The sequence below is a fragment of the Schistocerca cancellata genome, chromosome 5 (genome assembly GCF_023864275.1).
Source record: "Schistocerca cancellata isolate TAMUIC-IGC-003103 chromosome 5, iqSchCanc2.1, whole genome shotgun sequence".
NCBI classification, from domain to species: domain Eukaryota; kingdom Metazoa; phylum Arthropoda; class Insecta; order Orthoptera; family Acrididae; genus Schistocerca; species Schistocerca cancellata.
This window is the reverse complement of record NC_064630.1, coordinates 732,043,214-732,056,532: the sequence shown is the minus strand read 5'-3', so window position 1 is coordinate 732,056,532 and position 13,319 is coordinate 732,043,214.

Genomic DNA, 13,319 nt, shown 5'->3' with positions numbered 1-13,319 from the left:
CATTGTTACTGTTTCCATTTCAGTTTTCATCTTACACTCTTCCAACCCTTACTCTTCGTTCTTTTCCTGACATAGCAACCATCTTATATACACCCTTCTAAATATCACCAGCTCTACTTCTATGATTCCCTTTAGTAAGGACTTTTCTTTTAGTAACTACCTACTTACAAATAGTGGTCTTCACTGACAACATTTCCACTATTAGTATTTTCTGTAACACCATTTTTGAATTTTGGATTTAACTTTTTCTCTAAATTTTCAGCAAAAAGATTAGTGATTACATTATTACAATACTGATTTCGCAGAGATTACCACCTACCTTCTGAAGCATTTCATTTGTTTTGTCAGTAGCTATGTTAGTACCATCATCTGCTTTGACAGAAAATGTACACTGTACATTACTTATTTTATAATTTATACCAGAGGCTCTCCCTTTACAGTTTTCAGTCTCCTCACTGCAATTAATTTTTAAGTCATTAATAGATTTCTCATTTTCAGCGACCTTTTCACTGGGTTCAGCTTGAATGGTTTCACTCGTACCCGCTCTATTCACCACCTCATTCTTTATTATTTTTTGTTCTTAGATAAAGCTCGTAATTTTTTCATTCGTCTCTTTAAAATTCTTGTTAGCATCCCTAGCAGGTACTTCTATCTTATTTTTAGTCTCCTTGATATCCTTTCTTATTTCATCAAATTTAATATTAGTGTCAATTTTGCCTGTGTTCCTATCGATAGACTTTTGACATTTTGTCACTATCGTTCCTGGTATACTTCATTATGTCACGAATTTACTGCTAATCTCCCTGTCAGATGCACTTAACTTTTCCACAATAAGTGTTCTGTGTACAGAGCGCAGAGAGAGACAGCAATATCGGAGAAGCCACCACCAAACAAGCAAAACCACTCGCCAGGTGCCTTCTCAGTTACAAGCAGTAGCCTCCAGACGCAGCTTGCTAATCGAGACTATCTTCCGTTTGTTCCGCACGTCCATTAGCGGTCGTATTTGTCCGCCGATAGTTTTGTCAGCTGCCAGAGACAGCTGTGTCAACCATGGACTAATTTTTTCTGTCGAGTATTGGGCGTATGGAGTTCTTTCCGCTAACAGGCACAAAAGACGTCACGCCACCGACATCCACTCAATTCCCACAGTTCCCACAGCTCAGGAGTTCCTGTGCTTAGCGCAGTTCTAGCAATTCCGTTCAGGAGACTACAGTCCCGAGTTGGCATTCGCTGTTTACGAAGCAATAGGAACAGTTAACTATGAGTGTTTGCATAATAATTTCAGTCGTAGTGACTGTATCATAGTTTGCCAAGATACAATCAACTTTATTTAAATTTCTTTGTTTAGGTATAAGTAACAGAATGGTACACAATAAACTGTTAGCAAAGTTAAATACTATTATGCATCATTAATATTATAGAACAAATATTACTGTTTATTTCTTATTGTGTTGCCACATTTTTGTTCTAGTGGCACCCTGTCAACCAAATGTATAATTATGTATTACTAGCGTGCATAGTGCCATCTTAGGTAGAACCATAGTGGAAATATACTTCCTGCTACTGTGTATATTTGGACTGAATTCTAACAAGACTGAAACATTTTCCTCATACTAAGATCCCTATTTCCTTATTACTAGTTATGTTGTCTGTGTCTGTATCTTCAGACTACAATGTGCTTCAGACATGCATGCATCCCTGTTTGTATAGTGTCTGTGTCTGCGCAATACATCGTCTTTCAGACATGTATACATGCGTGTATGAAGGAGATTGTACTGTGAAGGTACAGACATTGTACACTACTCACCATTAAAATTGCTACACCACGAAGATGACGTGCTACAGACGCGAACTTTAACCGACAGGAAGAAAATGCTGTGATATACAAATGATTAGTTTTTCAGAGCATTCACACAAGGCTGGCGCCGGTGGCGACACCTACAACGTGCTGACATGAGGAAAGTTTCCAACCGATTTCTCATACACAAACAGCAGTTAACCGGCGTTGCCTGCTGAAACGTTGTGATGCCTCGTGTAAGGAGGAGAAATGCGTACCATGACGTTTCCGACTTTGATAAAGGTCGGATTGTAGGCTATCGCGATTGCGGTTTATCGTATCGCGACATTGCTGCTCGGGTTGGCCGAGAAGAAAATGTTCAAATGTGTGTGAAATCTTATGGGACTTAACTGCTAAGGTCATCAGTCCCTAAGCTTACACACTTCTTAACCTAAATTATCCTAAGGACAAACACACACACCCACGCCCGAGGGAGGACTCGAACCTCCGCCGGGACCAGCGCCTGAGACCGCTCGGCTAACCCCGCGCGGCGCTTTGGTCGAGATCCAATGACTGTTAGCAGAATATGAAATCGGTGGGTTCAGGAGGGTAACACGGAACGAAGTGCTGGATCCCAACGGCCTCGTATCACTAGCAGTCGAGATGACAGGCATCTTATCCGCATGGCTGTAACGGATCGTGCAGTTACGTCTCGATCCCTAAGTCAACAGATGGGGACGTTTGCAAGTCAACAACCATCAGCACCAACAGTTCGAGGACGTTTGCAGCAGCATGGAATATCGGCTCGGAGACCGTGGCTGCGGTTACCTTTGACGCTGCATCACAGACAGGAGCGCCTGCGATGGTGTACTCAACGACAAACCTGGGTGCACGAATGGCAAAACGTAAATTTAATCGGATGATTCCAGGTCCTGTTTACAGCATCACGATGGTCGCATCCGTGTTTGGCGACATCGCTGTGAACGCACATTAGAAGCGTGTATTCGTCATCGACATACTGGCGTATCACCCGGCCTGATGGTATGGGGTGCCATTGGGTACACGTTCGCATTCACGGCGCTTTGAACTGTGGACGTTACATTTCAGATGTGTTACGACCCGTGGCTCGACCCTTTATTCGATCCCTGTGAAACCCTACATTTCAGCAGGATAATGCACGACCGCATGTTGCAGGTCCTGTACAGACCTTTCTGGATACAGAAAATGATCGACTGCTGCCCTGGCCAGCACATTCTCCAGATCCCTCACCAATTGAAAACGTCTGGTCAATGGTGGCCGAGCAACGGGCTCGTTACAATACGCCAATCACTACTCTTGATGAACTGTCGTATCGTGTTGAAGCTGCATGGGCAGCTGTACCAGTACACGTCATCCAAGCTATGTTTGACTCAATGCGCAGACGTGTGAAGACCGTTATTACGGCCAGGGTTGGTTGTTCTGGGTACTGGTTTCTCAGAATCTATGCACCTAAATTTGTTTTTTTGTTTCGGTTTTAGGGCGCAAAACTGCTATGGTCATTAGCGCCCGCACCTAAATTACGTAAAAATGTAATCACATGTCACTTATAGTATAATATATTTGTCCAATGAATTCCCGTTTACCATCTGCATTTCTTCTTGGTGTAGCAATTTTAATGGCCAGTAGTGTATGAAGACAGACATCGGAACCATCAATGATCTAGCAGTGCCGCGATGGGCTTAAATGACGATAAACTATTAGTCTCTCCCTGTGCAGGAATCACAAAATCCGTGAGTGTAAGGGTTGTGTGCTCCGTGCCATACGTAATTATGAAACGGCCCTGTAGACATGTTCGGATAGCTAAAGTGGTTAAGACGACCACTCGTGATAAGTGGGAAATCCGAATTCGAATCCCTGTGCAGCACAAATTTTCGTGTGTCGCAAACAGTTGACGACCAGATTCGCGAAATTCGAATCCATTTCGTAAGATCTATTTTCATTCCATTTAGTTTTATTCCCTTTACTTACTTCCCGAGTGCTCACATCAGTAATAATTTTTTAAAATTTATTGTTCAATGGAGCAATTTCTGCTTGCCCTTATCACTTTATGTCTATCATATATGATTATTAATATGAGTATTTAAGCCTTACCATAAGCAATGGGAACCTCGACTTATTTTCTGTAAGCTGTCGCGCTCACCAGACAGTGTAGACGGTTGAAGAATGTGCCGGTACGCCGCGCCCTTGTACTGAACTCTGGAGTGCTGCCATGTGGAACAAGTGCACTCCTCGTTGCTCAGGCTGTGACTTGAAATGATTTCCATGCACTCCCTGTGCTCAGCGATTCTTACTCTGGATATGTGGCTGCCCTCGCCACACCTGCTGCCACTGACTTCCATCTCCTTCGTCGTGTTCCTCTCATGATGATTGTTCGTGATATCCTACTTCAGAGCCCGCATCTCGTGGTCGTGCGGTAGCGTTCTTGCTTCCCACGCCGGGGTTCCCGGGTTCGATTCCCGGCGGGGTCAGGGATTTTCTTTGCCTCGTAATAGCTGGGTGTTGTGTGCTGTCCTTAGGTTACTTAGGTTTAAGTAGTTCTAAGTTCTAGGGGACTCATGACCATAGATGTTAAGTCCCATAGTGCTCAGAGCCATTTCAACCATTTTTTTCTACTTCAGAAATGTCTGTAATGTTTTTGGGCGCGAACTTAATTTTTCTGGGAAGCAAACTTATTACAGTCCGCAAAACGCGCTTTTCATACTCCACGACTGACAGTATTATAATGCTACATTGCTACCTTCAAGCCACATATCTTAATCAGTTTTAATCCTGAGTTCACTTCCTGCTCCAGTTTCAGCTTTCCAAAAAATTACTGTTCGCGCTCTTTATCCTCATCAAACGTATTCCCAACAAACCACAGTAGAGAGATACCATATTGCAGGATCTGCTTGTGAAATAAAATTCCATAAATCTTTTTAGTCAAGTTATGAGTCCGTAGAAGTTGACATAGGAAACGTACAGCAAAACTGGTCGATCCTGTTAACACAAAACAGCAGATTTACGGATAAATCTTCCATGGATTGCCTTATGATTGGTGGATTGAACTTCTTCCCATTTCTTTGTACAGTGCTCTCACTCATATATAATCAGTCGTAGCAGGTCTTATAGTATATTGGAATCGCTTGGAGCCGCGAGCAGTCTATGTGGCTATAACTGGATTTGCGGGTAGCTAATCTACCATAAATAATACTCTGGGATATCATTACAGTGCTTTTATTGACGAGCACAATAAAATAATTTGCCGCAAATTACCCACTGTTAACTTCTAGAATTTCTTAACTCTGAACCTTGCTTCACCATCGTTCCCCAAATCCCTCAACAGCAAGCTAATCTTACATCAACAATAAAAAAAACCAGCAATCCACCACCTAAAACCTGATCCGATCTTACAACCCTACCTGTTGGCAAAAGCTCTACCACTGTGGTTTTAAGCAACAAGGAACCTGGCAGAAAGACTCGGCCAGCCATCAGATTCGTCCACCTACAAACCCTACCACAGTGACTCCAATCCAGAAATCCATCAGGATCTGCAGTCTCTACTCAAATCCTTAGGTCCATCCCACCACGTCTCCCCATAGTCTATCCTCACCCCTACCACTCCCCACACTCCTACCTTTATATGCTTCCTATAGTCCTTAAACCCAGCCACCCATGACACCCCATTCTGCCCAGTTACTGTGCTCCCACTGAGAGAATCTCTGCTCTCATAGACCAACATCTTCAGCCTATTAACTGCAACCTATCCTCCTGTATAAAAGACATCAACCATTTCCTCCACTAACTCTAGACAGTTCCTGTTCCTTTACCACTACTGATACCACTTACCTTTACACTAACATCCCTAGTGTCTATGGCCTTAGCGCTATTGTACACAATCTTTCCCAATGCCCAACCAATACCAAACCAACAACGTCCTTCCTAGTCGCCATGACCAACTCCTCACCCACAGTTACTTCTCATATGCAGGCATCACCTACAAACAAATTCAGGTTATGGCAATAGGCACCCAGACAATACATCCCACGCCAGTATATTCGTGGTCCATGTGGAGGAACCCTTTCTAACCACCCAGAATCCCAAACCTCTCACCTGTTTCAGATTCATGGGTGACATCTTTGTGATCTGGATCGAAGGGAGGACACCCTATCCACATTCCTCCAGAACTTTAGTACCTTCTACCCCATTTGTTTTACCCGGTCCTCCTCAACTGAGCAAGACACCTTCCTTGATGTTGACTTCCAACTCAAAGATGGCTACCTCAGTACCTCCATCCGTATAAAACCTATCAGCTACAAGCAATACCTTCACTTTGACAGTTGCTACACATTCCATACCAAGAAGTCACTTCCATACAGTCTAGCCACACATGGCCACCACATCTGAAGTGATGAGGAGCTCCTCTTGAAATATGCCAAGGGTCTCTTTGAGGTCTTCACAGACTGACATTACCCTTCCAGTCTTGTACAGGAACATATATTGCGTGCCTCTCTCCAGTCATTCACCACCTCCCAATGTCCCACCTTCTGACCACAGAGGAGCATTCTCCTGGTGTGTCTGTACCACCCAGGACTGGAGCAACTGAATCAATTCTCCGCCAGGGTTTTCACTACTAACCGTTGTGCCCTGAGGAATGTCCTACCCACTATCCTTCCCATCCCTCCCACAGTGGTGTTCTGCCACCCACTGAACCTTCACACTATCCTTGTCCACCCCTACTCAACCATTATCACAACACCTTGCCTTATGGATCATATCCCATTAACAGACCTAGATGCAAGACTTGTCCCATCATTCTCCCACCACCATCTATTCCAGTCCAGTCACAAGCACCACCTATCCCATCAAAGACAGTGCTGCCTGTGAAACCAGTCATGTGATCTACAAGCTGAGCTCCTATCACTGTGCTTTGTTGTGCGTGAGCATGACAGCCTACAAGCTGTCTGTCTGCATGAATGGCCACTGACAAACTCTGACCAATAAACAGCTGCCTGACACAATCTTCTTCTCTTGAATGGGTTCTCACAGCCTGTGCCTTGTGGATCCTTCTTATCAACACCAGCTTTTCTGAACTGCGCAGGTGGGAACTGTCACAGCAACATCACCCTCCCTGCCTCATCTTTCGTTAGTCACTGTCTTTCACCCACCTTTCCCTTCCCTGTTCCAACTCCAGAGCTACACAGACTTATATTCTATCAATGCAACCACTGTCTTTTTACTTGTCTCCTTTTCCACCCCCTACCCCCATCCTCTGTCTAAACTCTCAAGTGCAGATAGCTGATCTACCGTCTCCCCACCTCGTCGCCGGCCGCTGCGGCCGAGTGGTTCTAGGCGCTTCAGTAGGGAACCGCGCTATTGCTACGGTCTCAGGTTCGAATACTGCCTCGGGCATGGATGTGTGTGATGTCCTGAGTTTAGTTAGGTTTAAGTAGTTCTAAGTCTCGGGGACTAATGACCTCAGATTTTAAGTCCCTTAGTGCTCAGAGCCATTTGAACCATTTGAACCCACCTCGTCCCCGTAGGCTCCCACAAGCACTTCATCGTCCTTCACCCCTACACTGCTAACCCTCCTCGTCCCTGCCCCAGCATCCTCCCTAACCCCATCTTCCAGACTGCTTCTCCTATCTTGTGTTGTTGTTCGCAATCTGGCCTGGGCAGCTAGAGACAGTGGTCATGTGTATGTCAGTTCTGTTTGCGTGAATCTTTGTGTGTATTGTCTAAATCAGAAGAAGGGCTTTTCGCCTAAAGCTTACTTGTTCGGCAGTCTTTTTAGTCTCTGTCTGCTACTCAACATCTCCCTTATATGGTGAGTAGCAATTTTTTCTTTTCATTATAAATTGTCATTATCCATCCTGGGTTTTCCATTGTTTGATTTGTCTAAAAATATTTGATAAATAAAATACAACAGTTTCGCACCTAAGTGTCAGGAGGTCCTGGGCCTTTAAGATAGCAAAGTTGGTTATGCTCTCACTACTTACCCGATCCACCATCCCAATAGCGTACTTTCATCGTTACCCGCAAATGTGGCAACTGCCTGCTTAGTCGTCATTGTATCGATCTATATGGTTATTCAAGGAAGCGATTTATTCGTCTGAACTGCAGCACTCAAATACAATGTTAAAAGTAGCAAAATAAGTAGGGTCTGAAAGATGAGGAACCTCACAACGTTTACGAGTAAACACAACTATTTGTGATTTTCGAGGTAATTGCGAAAGGTTTACATATTAGGAGAAATTGCTATGAAAGATGTATACAGAATGAGAAATGTCAGCTTGTTTTCTATATTTGACAGTTTACTTGGAATGTTTACGACTCTGAGCATCCTCGCACGCAGAGCACATAACTACCTCAGGTTGTAGTATTACTGAGTAGAGCTTGAGCGGGAAAAGGAGCCAGAAACAGTTGTCGGCCAGAGAGGGAGAGAGAATGTTGTGTCGTGGCTGACTGAGGAGCTTGGATGGTGTATTTGAAATGTTCTGTGATGCGTGAATGAGGACAGAGGATGATTTGATTCGATTGTATAGAGAAGCGGATCATTTGTAGGAAAGGTAATTTACATTAACTTTACTTTCCTGCAAGCGCTAGTTTAGTAATTATTTTGGTATAAGCATTTCATTGTATTTAACAATGTTTAAGTGTTGGTATCCAAGGAGAATTATAGGTCATGCGATCAGTATTCGTATTAGTTTCCCCCTCCAAGATTAATCTAAACACATTTCTTTAGAAAAATACATTTTACGTAATTTGAAAAACGTGGGAATACATTTTACGTGATTTTAAAAAAAAGGTTGTTAAAAGTATTCAATATGGTTTATGACAACTCTGAGAAAGATAAAGTTTGGAAAGAGGTATAGTTCTTGTTAATTCGAGTTTTTTTCTGTGTTGTTGAAAGGTTTTAGTCTAATCGTAAAATATCCTCTTACTTATTTACGAGACGTTTCACTAAAGCTTATCCACACTGTTTAAAAAAAAAGTTTTTGGTAAAAGGTTGCATTGTCACTCCTTGAACCATTGCGTCAACAGTAATCACCATTTTTGAAAAAAAAGAACAAAAAATTTAATTGCTAATACAGCCTGGGAAAGGAGCTAAAACGGATAACTGGCACATGGGGATTTACAGGGTGGCGCACGAAATGTGTTACCATTTTGTTTTTGAATATAAACTTTATTGTCAATACAATCTGAAAGGAACATATACTACAATGAAGAGCCGTCCATGGAGATTTGTTCTAACTCAGCATATGCTCAATATGTCCACCATTTCGTTTCCTAACTTCTTTCAAACTAACACTGAAGTTAGTGATTACTCTACGGCACATGTCTTCCGTAATTTCACTGCAAGCTTGAAGAATAGGTCTTCTGGGCTCCATTAAATCACGTGGACGTTTCGGGAAAAATTTTTCCTTTAGCTACCCCCAAAGAAAAAAGTCACATGGATTGAGGTCTGGGCTATTGGGGGGTCATTGAAGCGACCTGGAAACCTGAGTGAAATGATCCGCATGTTGAAATGCTCGTGTAAAAACTCCAACACAGATACATTTTTATAACAGGCAGATTTTCCTTATGCAACAGTTAGCCATTATGCGTGATTGTTTCACGAGAAAGTCATTTTGAGAATTATTGACATCCACTCTTTAGACTCCATTTCATTTACAGACATTTTTTCAGTTATGTTTGCAGACAGTCAGATGCGTTTCAGTTTGATTAAAACACATACTTAAAAAGTAAGTTGCATAAATCTGTTCGTGTTCAGAAACAGGATAGCAAAGGAAATCGTAGATCACACCGTAATCGGAATTTAAAAGCACTTGTTTTCACATTAGCAGCGAGAGATTTTGGGACAGAGTTTCCAACCACTACCTAAAAGTAGAAGAATATTGGTTTAAAATCGTTGCCCATTTCATCAAACCAGCCAGTATTATGATAGCATGACGTCAGTTGTCTTATAGAGATGCGGCCTTCTAGTGGAAACGTGAATCTTCTGGCTATCGAAACGTTTTAAACATTCTTGATGAGAGGTATTTTCGATATGAGCAGCGTGGGCGTTATAAAATATTGGCCTGGTGTCTGGTCCTTGAGAAAAGCCTTGCGGTTTTCTGCTTGAGCCACCATTTTCACTGTTCAATCGACTGTCCATCCATCGTGTGTGAACTGGCCAATAGATACCTGTGACGAAAGTATCAGACATACTAAGAGTGCAAAGCACGAACAAGATGCTAGAAAAACTATAATAACAAACTTCGAGTGATTTCACAGGATTTTTAAAATAAACTGAGGAAAGTAACCCAAGTCCAGAAACGTTATCCAGAGACGGTACGGAGTGTTGGACTTGCATGAGCAGTCCTGCCACTAGGCCATCCCTCCAGCAGTAGACAAGTTGGGATAAGCGTGAGCGCATTGATCGTTATCCTACTGAATGCTGCGAGGCATACTGTAAGACGTTTGGTTTTGTCTAGACGCACACGTTGGCATCTGTAAATTCCACGTCCTGAAGAGTCGTTGGACAACGTCTCTCTAGATGGTTTCCTGTCCTCAATTTGCTTCTCCAGGCATCCTCTACAATCCAGTTTGTAAGTCTCGTTTTGTTGCACCCTGTATACAATGCAAATATTTGGACTTTATCATAAGCAGTCAAGATATCGAAGAAGACTGCGGTGATAAAACGGCGCCATTTTGAAGTGGACAAGGTGTTAGTCGATAACACTGCCTAATTATTAAAGGTGCCCTCCTTTTACTGAAGCCCTTTTAGCTGCTTGGAAGTGAGTAATTGTGTTCCAGGTACCATTCCAATAGTGTACCAACAATGCGTTAGAGCGAGTGGCCGATGTAGGAACTGTAGTACCAGCCATGTCAGGGTTCTTTTCTTCTTTCAGCATGGGTACGATGATGGTATGACTCTTGTCATTGGGAGCAATCCTGTAGAGCACATCTCCTTTAAGATAAGTGACAGCAATTAGCCATTTATCTGGTAATAAATATGCAACCAGTCGTTTTTTACGATTTATTCAACCATGCAGCCACTGCAGGCTCTTCATCAGATGGAGGTGTTACAAGAACATTATGTTGTAGACAAAATGTAGCTAGATGCTACATTTGGTCTACAACATAATGTTCTTGTAACACCTCTATCAGATGATGAGCCTGCAGTGGCTCGAAAACTTATTCGTGGTTGAATAGATCGTAAAAAAGTGACTGGTTGCATATTTACTACCAGACAAATCGTCAGTTGAAATCACAGTCACAGTTCGTTATTTACAATGGATATACTGAAGATATTGTAATATTTCTGATGGAAAATTTGCTAGGATTGGGCAACAAAAGGTTCCATTCTTGCGAGCAGTTTTAGGAATTCTGGTTGATTGCTATTTGAAGTTGATGGAATCACGGTGCGACAAGATTTCGCGATGCTCTGTTTGGAGTCATGCTCTGTTAGACTGTAGAGTGTATCCTTACACTGCTGTATACGAGGGAGATCGGAATGCACAAGCAAACAAAAATGCTTGAAACAACGCACCGAGAATGTCACTCTGTGACCCCTGAAAATTTACATCTCGTCCGCAGGTCATTGAGAAGACACATTTAGTTGTGTGGTCAGGAAAATGGGCACTCATTTGAACACCTGACTTAAATTAACATTCCGGTACCATTACGTCCAAGTGCACACAGTCAATTACGTACAGCATGTTGCACACACTCCCAGAACTTTGAACGTGTCTAGATCTATAAATGGAACTGATAGAAATGTGATCTAAATTGATTTGTACACACTTGGTATAAATACTTGACAGAAATAATGCTCTACATAAAAAGTTATAATTCGTTGCCGTAAGTCTTTGAAAATAATTAAAAAAGAAACTATGTTCATAATTCTGCAGAAAGAGTAACCTTTCTAAATAAATAATCCTTTGCCGGCCGGAGTGACCGAGCGGTTCTAGGCACTACAGTTCGGAACCGCGCGACCGCTACAGTCGCAGGTTCGAATCCTGCCTCGGGCAAGGATGTGTGTGATGTTCTTAGGTTAGTTAGGTTTAAGTAGTTCTAAGTTCCAGGGGACTGATGACCTCAGAAGTTAAGTCCCATAGTGCTCAGAGCCATTTGAACCAAATAATCCTTTCACTTATTCTTTTGTAACTTACAGAGAAAAACTCCTTATTTGAAACATTCGGTATAAATTGCAAGCAAAATTAGGGAGAGTGAGGAACTGATTCTTTGTTCAGGTACGAGAGAGGTTGCGAGTTTGAGAGAATCTTCGTGAATGAGTCTCCTAGTTCTGTTAACATGTGATTGTCAGGCCCGCTTTATTATGGCAGGAACTGTTATTCCAATACCACGATCTAATAGGCACATGATAGATGCAGTTAAGTTTGAACTACGCTTCTTCGATCTTCAAAGTCGATGGATAAATAGCGTACACTGTTTGGAGCGGGATTTCTTTATAGCGTCTCACTCGTTGTATCTTCCATTAGAGGTTTCAAGTACCGTTTGTCAAGTTGCAGATACGGAGAAGTCTATGTCTAACAAGAGCTGTGTCAGTTAGAACCAGTTAAACTTGAACAGTCAGATGTGTTAATGCTTAAACAAGACTGCATATGTTTCACGTAAGACCTTTGGCATTTTAAAAGTTTTAATGTTGTTGAATTTTAAGTGTTGGGCCTTCAGCCGATTATGAGTTTGAGTTGTTTTGCTCTTAAGGCCTCCTGCCTAAATTAAAGAACTGTTTCACGTAAGGCCTTTGGTATTTAAAAAAATTAATGTTATAGAGCTATAAGTCTTAAGCCTTCAGTCGATTTGAATTTAACTTGTTTGCTCTTGAAGTGTCTGATTCTTTGGGCCTTCAGCCTAACTAAAGAACTGTTTTAAGATAAGGCTTTGCCTTTTAAATTTCTGTTTTGATTGAGTTTTGCCTAATCAAGAACTTTTTTTAAAATTAATGTTGTTTAGCCTTAAGTGTTGGGCTTTCAGCTGATTTTGAATCCAAATTGTTTGCTCTGAAAATCTCAGGTTCTTTGGGCCTTCAGCCCAAATAAAGAACTGTTGTAAGATAAAGTTCAAAATGGTTCAAATGGCGCTGAGCACTATGGGACTTAACTTCTGAGGTCATCAGTCCCCTAGAACTTAGAACTACTTAAACCTAACTAACCTAAGGACACCACACACACGCATGCCAGAGGCAGGATTCGAACGTGCGACCGTAGCGGTCGTGCGGTTCCAGACTGTAAAGCCTAGAACCGCTCGGCCACCTCGGCCGGCGTAAGATAAGGCTTGCCTTTTAAGTTTCTGATTATGCTTGCGTTTTAAGTTATTGGCCTTCAGCTGTTTTTAAATTAAAGTGGCTTTCAGCTGGTAATTAAGTCCCAAAGATTAAAGCTGTGCGTTTAAAAAAATTTTTTGGGCTCTTGTAATGTTTGATCAAATAATAAAGTTGTATGTTCGTGTGTAACTGACAGCTCCGTATTTTGGCCCCTTTCTACAATTTAAACTACCTGTCCTGCCCTGCAGCCAAAGC